This window comes from Papaver somniferum, unplaced genomic scaffold, assembly GCF_003573695.1.
Source record: "Papaver somniferum cultivar HN1 unplaced genomic scaffold, ASM357369v1 unplaced-scaffold_19, whole genome shotgun sequence".
NCBI lineage: Eukaryota > Viridiplantae > Streptophyta > Magnoliopsida > Ranunculales > Papaveraceae > Papaver > Papaver somniferum.
In genome coordinates this window covers 5,722,772-5,731,861 of record NW_020628818.1, presented here as the reverse complement: position 1 = coordinate 5,731,861, position 9,090 = coordinate 5,722,772, and the positions used below count along the sequence as shown (strand labels likewise).

The 9,090-nt window shown below is 36.3% G+C and overlaps 1 long non-coding RNA gene across 1 annotated transcript; it reads left to right on the top strand.

Annotated features, from left to right (window-relative positions):
* The first annotated feature begins 342 nt into the window (after nucleotides 1-342).
* LOC113338412 lies at nucleotides 343-2,123 on the top strand. The gene is made up of 2 exons (XR_003354767.1): nucleotides 343-646; nucleotides 1,683-2,123. It is a non-coding gene; the product is annotated as an uncharacterized LOC113338412 (long non-coding RNA).
* The last annotated feature ends 6,967 nt before the right edge of the window (nucleotides 2,124-9,090 follow it).

Below are 9,090 nucleotides of genomic sequence, written 5' to 3'. Positions count from 1 at the left end.
AATTTCTGAGCGTAGATTTCACAGTAGGAAGAATCTGTAAAATGGATCCGTCTGTAATTTTTATCAAAATAATTCAGTCCACCTAAGCCCAAACATCCATCCATCCATCCATTTTCCAAAATATTTGGGTGGTTCTAATTTTCATCTTAGTCCACCACTTTCACTCGTTTAGTCCATTTCCATCTCCCTCCTTTTAATGAGAACAAGCTTTCCTTGAAAATACTAACCATTTTTGGTGTACCGCTGTACTTTTCGTGTACCGCCGAATGTTTCGTACACCAACGTATTTTCACCAACGACGTTTTTTAAATCACCAGTTGGATTGCTTTCCTCTCTAACCACAACCGTCGATTTCTTTTCTTTTCTTTCCCTAGTCTCTTCCTTCGTTTTCTTCTCGCTCTCTTTCTCTTCTTAAGTTCTAAACTAAAAAACCTCTGCAGCTGAATATCCACCTACGTTTCGAGAGATTTGCAGAAAATCAATAATGGAGATAAAGGATTGAGTTGGTTTCTCTTCGCTTCCTTGATTAGGCATGCAGTATTTTTCATCTCTTTCTCTTGTAAACAACGAAAATTCCATCCCTCCAACTGAATCAATCACGGAGAATCTGCAACTGAATCAATCACGGAGATGAAGAATTGAATTGGTATTTTTTCACTTCCTCTATGCAAAATTTCTCAAATTGTTTGATTTTAATTTGTTATCTGAAATTTTAGGGTTTTTGTAAATTTTGGGGATTTTATTTATCAATGATTTTGAAGGGTTTGTGTTCAATCCTACTATCTATTTACATACCTCTATATATGCATCGGAAAATTTCACACTGAATTACATGATTCGTTAAATCCTTCAATTTCATCTGTTTACATTGAATCGAGAATTGTTGGGATTTTTTTATGGTTTCCTACTTTGTTAATCGACTTCGTTGTTGGATGGATTTTTCTGAAATATGAAAACTTATTTGTTGGCATATAATAGTTTTCTTTAGGGAGTCAGCTTAATGTTCAAAAGTTTGGGTTGTATGTGACTATTGGATGCATAGATTAACACTGGTGATGCATATATGAGAACTTCATTGCAAAGTTGTGAGAAATCAATTGAAAACATCTTTTAGGGCTATGAGTTTCATGAATTCATCTCTCTGGTGGTTCACATGATTATGTTATATTTGATCCATGAGCTCCACTGGAATGTTCTAAAGCTATGGACTATAAACTCATTGGTGAAGCAAGACGGTAAAAAGAACGAACATGGAAAACTAGAGTCCAATGATTAGAAAGATGATGAGAAACTAGCAAGTGTGGTGATTTATAGGTTGTGGAGGTTGGGGAGTGCAAAAGGGTATGCCAATACTCTGTTGAACTGAAAATCAGAGTCAAGCAAATGTTAGCTTGCATTTCTTGGTTTTTCTCATACATTATGGTTGTTTCCTTCTGCAAGTTTCATGAAACCTTTCAAATACCTTTTTTTTCTTCTTTGTATGATGTTAATTGGTGCAGATATTTTCAATTGCAATAGAGTGAAGCTTTGTTAGTGATGGTAATCTTAAATGCTTTTATATGCTTAGATTGATGTCGTCACATGTAGACTATGTAATCTATGTTAGAGAAGCAAATCATTTGTAAGATTGCCAATCTGATACTGGGTTCTGTTTTATGCTCTGCAATTGTTTTCCCACTTAGTTGGGCTCATTTGAAGGTTAGGAAGAAGGTAGATGAACAACGTCTACTACGCTGCCAGATAGGAGAGAACGAAAGGGTGGGGTTGGTGGTACCATTGATAGGCTTGAGGAGAACTTCAAAAATTCGAAATAGCACATGGAAGAAGAAAGTTATATCTAGGGAAAGAAATGAAACAATTACTTTTTTAAAGTTGCTAACTTCTTCTAATGTTGGTCTCAGTTTTGCTAGAATACATTACCAAATTTGTTGTTTGTCTTGCACTCTTACTGTTTTGGCAACTTCGGTTAATTACAAACTTGATACAGCTAAATCCGAATTTCATTCATAGAGAAAATGTTACAGATTTCACTTCTGTGGAGGTGTCATAGTTTGTTGACGTGCAACACACGTGCACTCTACTTGTTATTTTAGTCCGCAAATAAAAACGTGTGATATTCCTAGCCTACTTACCTACCAGTGACTTCGTTTGCGCTCCAAGTTCTTTATCTACAACTAATCCATTATTGTTGATGTTGTATGTCATTTTATTTGCTATTCTTCTTGACTGTTATTGTTGTTTATTTGATGATGACCTATATTCTTCACCATTCCAAACATGAGGTTGATGTTCATCATTTGATATAGGGACATAGGCCGACACTTGCTCACAAACTATGTGATACCTTCCAAAAAAATTAAAATGCAACGGCCTTCATCCGCCTTGTTTACTATTAGTGCTTCACTGAATTCCCACCCCCCATCCTTAATCCTGGCTGCCCCACTGGATCTATCAGATTAATCTAAATTTTCAAAAAAGTTCAGATTAAAGATTGCTTATAGCAGCAATCTTTGAGGCCATCCTAACCTCAGCAAACCCAGCTTCAGGAAGTTCCAATAATGCTAAGACACCAAATCAGCTGGCCAGGAAGCGTTCAGCAGAAACTGTGCGTAAGCACCATCCAATTCGATGGACTCTTCTCGAGAAGCATGGTCCATGCAAAGTTGAGAGGAACCTAAAATTGTTGCATTCTGCTTTGTTGGCATCTCTTGTTACGATTGGATTCCATGTCCATTATGCCAACTTGTTAACTTACTCGTTCTGAGATTGCCATTTCCGTTTTTCCTAGTGGATTTAATAATGCTTTGCCGACACCCATTTTGTTTACGATTACACAATTTATTGCTGATTGAGAATTCGGAGCACTGGACTAATGGCATATTTGAAATCCATATACGGTTGTCACTCTATAGTCTTATCCAAAATGTACACCCAACGGTTGGAAATCCCCCTTACAACGGCAATCTAGAGAAATTTTGCCCCCTCTATTATTGGAAACAAGTACGGGCCGTTTTATCATTTTGCAATAATACTCTCCGGCAAATGTATAGTGTACCCACCCACTTCCGTATGTCTTTCTTCTTTTCCTCTCTATAAATAGGGCTTCAAAGATGTCATAGTTTCATCACCCTTATCTGCTCCAATATCATACATTTTCTCCTTCTGGCTAAGTTGAAAGAGTGAGGGTGCTTAGAAAATGGGTGCAAAGAGTTTCATTTGGATGGGAGTTACTGTTGCCCTTCTTTTAACGTCTTCTGAGGTTTCGGCAGTTGAGGACTTGGCTGACAATACAAGTGAGTTTTAATCTTAATTTTAAATGTAAATCTAGAATTGTTTAATCTTGTGATTGTTTTCTTATTATATACTAACACATTTGTGTATGTGGGTTTTTATTTTGAAATAGAGGTGGAAACAGCCGGGAAAAATGGAGCAAAAGACCATGAATATGGGGTGTCTCTTGCTGGCATCAAATGTGGTAAAAAGAAATGTTGTCTCTTCGTGTCAGATGGGAAAACTTCTTATTGCACAGAATGTTGCAAGTAAATTTGTTGCTCAAACCAAAGACTCGGATTGTTACATTGAATCTGCTACTGCTACTACCGGTTCTGTAGACAATGATAAGCCTTAGAACTGGCTAATGAATATGTATTACTGTGATTAAGTATCAACATCTACAAGTACCAAGGTTTAATTGGTTTATCCATGATATTCAATTTGATAGTTGGATTTGATTGAGTATCCATCTTATGGTCGAGTCTCGGCCTTATCTTTTGCCTTTTCTATGATTTTATATGGGGAGCTCAGGAGCTGCTACAGCTGGGATAACTGGGCTTGTCCAGATATGGGACAAGAGGTGGGGCCCTTGGGACCATAGATTTACAGGGGACTGTTTTTGTGTGCAGCCATGGATGGGCGCCACAACACTTTCTCTCTCCATTCCTTCTTGTCCCATATCTGGACCATAATTTTTGTCTTTGGTTTTGTCCCAGTTTAAGTGTTTTCGTTTTATATGCACAAGTAGAATGCACGTGCGTTGCACATTGGCAAACATTTTCACTTAATGTTCATTTGTACACAGCCACAGCAGTTTGCAACAAAACCGAATCTACGCATTGATTATGTTGCACTTTGCAAAATTACCAAACAATAACACTGCAGTATTATGTTTACCCACTTAAATGGCCACTCCTAACAAAACCAAACATTACCATGGAAATTTTAACAGTGGGAGGCATTCCTTATATTATCATCCATAAAGCATATCCAATTTGGTCACATCATTAGGCCATACGGAATCAAGCTTATATCACTTTTGAATGATGTGAACCCGGGTCATCCAGGTCACACCTTCCTCGACTGGGTTATATGATCAAAGTCCTATAAGAGTTCTTGGGTAGCCACTGCGAAGAGCTGGAGCGAATCTGGGAAAGTGCTTACATGAGTGTAGATAAATCCATTAGGCAAACAGATAATACAGACTGAAATGAGTGCCACTGGCAAAACTACTAAACTATACGTGAAGAAGGGAAGGGGAGAAGAGCAAAAAAACAACGATGAAAGAAGTATCCCTGTGGCACATAACGTAACCAATGATCCATGCATTCGCCGTATGTTTTCACAAAAAACAGGAGTCATATGAATTTCTCAATAATCTAAATATTTCAGATTATAGTCAAAGGCAGTTTCTACAACTAAACTGGATTTGGAGTTCCTATCTATTTACATATTGAGTCACCTGTTTGGGGAAAATATTTTATACCATTTGGATGAAGTTGTAAACGAAATGGTACATGCATATCATATGAATGAAATCGGTATAAGCCAATTCAATTTGATATAGCAAAGGATGCACTACAAAAAACAAAAAAATGAAGAACATTATCTTGCCCCAGCTCGTCACCTAGGTGAATCTGTTCTTTCAATCACCACTGTTCTAGGGGAACACATATTGTAAGAGATTCTAGGCCCAAGCACATCCAGTTACATGCCACAATATGCTCTTTCCTTAAAGACTACGTTCGACTATATATTGTGATCATTTACAAATACCTTTATTAAGTTTCAAAAACTTGATGGAAAAGACGGATTTGAATCCACCATCCATGCATTTTCCGTACACCATGTAAACAACATCAACCTCTGTCAGTAATTGTGCATACCTCTAAAAAGTTATCTCAAAAAGAAACAATAAACAAAGAGTAACAATAAATAGTCATCCGAAAACTCCAAATCTGATCAAGCAAATTCAAGCTAAAAATGATATTATCAATCTGATATGCCCTTTCAAATGGTATTCATTAAGAAGGGATAGGTCCACCAATAACACATCCTAAACATTTATACTTACTTGAGCATGACATGTAGTATTTAACCTTAAATATCAACAGCTTGAGCTAATTAGTTTATAGTTTAATTAGTTAACATACTTACTTACACTGAATTGTTAAACACTTCTATTGTTGACGGTCCAGAAATCCTCCACCATAACCCTCAGTATAGCTGCATCAGTAACGTACTAAGAGATAGACCTGCAATTGCAGAATCAACAATTAAACTTGATTCTGTTTTATGCTCTTCAACTTAGTTACGAACTTGTAAACTTGTTGCGCATGTGAAAAATCCATGTAATAATGTTGTTTTGTTACAAACTTAACAATTAAGAAATCAGTGCAAGCATGACACTATGGTTGTTAATCATCAACTAAAAGATTGAAATTGAGAAATTTAATATTCATTCTCATTCAAAACCACACATATAACACCCAGTTTTGCAGTATTATAAAAGATTGAAATTGGGAAATTTAACACATACCTTCATCAGCCAAATGAATGAAGGCTAATTGAGTAACTTTGTTGAACATGGAATGATTAAGTAATTCGATTGAAACATAATTTGATTTTGAAGACGATGAAAACCAATCAGTTAGGTTATCTCTGAACCACCATCGTCTTCATCAGCTCAAATTTGAGTTCTAGGGTTCAGAAATATGTTAATGGAGGAGCTGATGTTTCTGATGTTACCACGAAGCATAACTATATAAATCACAGTCGGTATGTTTTGAGTGCTAAAACAATTAACAAGAAAGTTGTTATGGTTAATTTCCTCAAAGCGTTGTGGCTCAGGTGTAAATCTGCAGGCTACCCGTAACAGAACCGTAGCGAATGGATTGACATCCAATTCGTGATTATACGTGCAATCCACTAACCTGATACATAAAAAGGACAAACAAAAAAACGTTTATTTTCAATATATACAATGTAATAAGAACATAATGCATATACTGATTGTGGTTTAAACATTCATGACAAGGGTACATTACAAAGACATTCATAACTCTCTTGGGTTAACTTGGAGAACTAACTTACACAATAATTACCACAGAACTCTGAGGCATGACATTATGGACATGCTACACTAAACTGTCTTCAAGCTTAAGTAGTCTAAGCTAAATTTGGAAGTAATTCCACACATCAATAGAATGCTTTTGAACATGTCCACTGTTCATATTTTCTTTATTTGGATTGCTTGTAGCATGTAATATTAAGGAATATAAACAGATATAGGCATGATTTTCAACCCGATAGACAATCGTGGGCCTGTTTTTTTCAAATTTGCAAATTTAGGCCTCTATCCATGTTTCCATCCAAATCCGTTACTTTTGTCAATTACTCGGTCAACAAGGTCAATTTCTCATCAGATGAGATGAGTTAATGACGCGCAATTACCCATTTGTCCTCTATACACGTGTAAGCTGTAAAGTGTGAAGTAGCCACGTGTAACGTTCCCATAGGCCCTCTATACACGTGTAATCGAAGACACATGGTGGTCATCCGAGAATGGTCGGAAAAATGGAAGGCCAAGATTATTTCACTTCGTAATTGATGATGGTATTCTTCAATGATGTTATAGTAAGATGGTTCGTTCAAGACTTGTGAAAGCAGATTTTTTAGACTTAAATTTTAGAAATGATAATAATAAACTCAAATAAAAAGGTGATGTGAATATTTTGGAGAGACCGGGGCTAGGATTCCACCATTGGTCGATATTAGTGATTTAATAAAACAATAATTTCGCAACTCAACATTCAAATTGATTCTAATAGTATTGCCTAGACATGTAGATTTTTAAAAGAATAGATGTTAATCCAAGCATAGAATATTAAAACTCTAAAGCAAGCATATTCTATCAAGAGAAAATACACCTAACTAATCAAAATCATATAATCCATTTTTAGTTCAATGCAAAAATCATAATAGAATTGATATAATTAATTTAAAATAAAGATATATCACTTTTACCGAAACAACAACTTCCTCCATCGCCCCAAGGATTGGGTTTAGCTCTTCATCATGGAAACACGCTCAAAATCCAATTTTTGGCGCCGCCGACGCGAATTTTTCTTTAGGCTAGAGTTTTTAGATTTATTTTTTTTTTACGTTTTTTATTTGTTTGTTCTACTTTACGTTTTTGGGTTTTTGTCTTTTTCCTACAAATTCTAGAATTTGGAGCGAAAGAAAAATTTGCCAAAGCTTTTGGTGAATACTTAAAGATTTGGAGTTACAGACAAAGCGAAAAGAGCGAAAGAAAAAAATAATAATAAAAAAAGAGCAAATTTTATTATATTTTTTTTTTATCTTTTTGATTTTTTTTTAGTTTTTAGAATTTGTTTTAGGATATTCTCTATTTTTGTAATTTTCTTTTTATTTTTGCACTTCCCTATTTGGACTTTGGACTTGGACATTTGGACATTCTTTGTTTTTTTTTAAACCCCACGGAAGGGTAGTTTAAATATCAATTGTTTGCAGAGAAGGACGTCGATTACGATATCGTCTCGGCCCCTCGGGTTCGTACATGACATAGGAGTCGTGGCCCGAGTCGACTACAAAAGTTCATCCCCCATCTGGTACGGGAGGTAAGTTTGTCGAAACGCTCGCGAATCCCCTGTCAGCGAGTTACTGTATTCCTTCGTATGCATATATGCTGAGGATTTGAAAACGACTGCTTTAATTTCCTAGTAAAGGGCAAGAACTATCCATACAAGATAAGGGTTCGGATTTCATCACCGTTCCCTTCTTGCCCGCCTTAGGTAAACAAAACCAAACGCGAACCTAAGCCTAAAATTTGACTCGAACGAGACCTATAGGGTAACGAGCTTAATAGGAAAGTCATTCGAAAAATATTGGTTACTCTTTTAAGCATGCTTCAAAGTCCATGATGGTTTCTCTGACTTGAATACGCCGCCTTGTAACGCCAGTGAGGCCTTGGGTATCAAAGCTCCATTGAGCTTCCCTCGTCTCGATTCAACTTACTCTAACTCAGATTGATTCCAGAGGGGTTTGCTTAAATTATAACGAATTCCCTTTCGAAGGATTAGAAGCTGGTCTAGAAACAATCTAAGTAGAGCCATCATGCTTTTTGTTTGCTAGAAATCAGTAGGATTATTGTGGTGGAGTCAGCCTTGTTTGTGTTTGCATAGAACCTCCCTTCCTTTTAGGATTTCTTTCTTTTTCTTTTGTTTTTCTAGTGTATTCCCAAGATTATTAGAGAGCAGGCTTGGAAAAGAAACACTCTAGGTCGTTTGATTAGTGATAAACCTAGCAGTTTTTCTTGTGAAGGCGGGGAGCTCGAAGACTCTTCTTTTGAGAGCCTTGTCTTTGGAAATTCCATCTTTGAAAACTTGACAATTAGTGAAGAAAGTACTCCTGGTCCTTTGGTAGTGCCAGAAATGGCAACTTTGAAAGCTTTATTAAACCCAACTAGGACCTCTCGTCCGTCTTGTATCAAGTTAGTTGAAACTGAGGCAAATTATGAACTCAAACCTGGGATTTTACATATGCTCCCAATATTTTTAGGAAAAGAGAATGAGAACCCCTATTTTCATGTTAGGGAATTTGAGGAAGTTTGTAGTACTCTGAAAATCAAAAACCTTAGTGATGAGACATTGAAACTTAGGTTATTCCCCTTTTCCTTAAAAGATAAAGCCAAATCTTGGCTGTATAGTTTGGCTTCTAAGTCAATTGAAACGTATGACCAACTTACATCTGCCTTTATACAGAAGTTTTTCCCAAGGCACAAAACATCGTCTATTA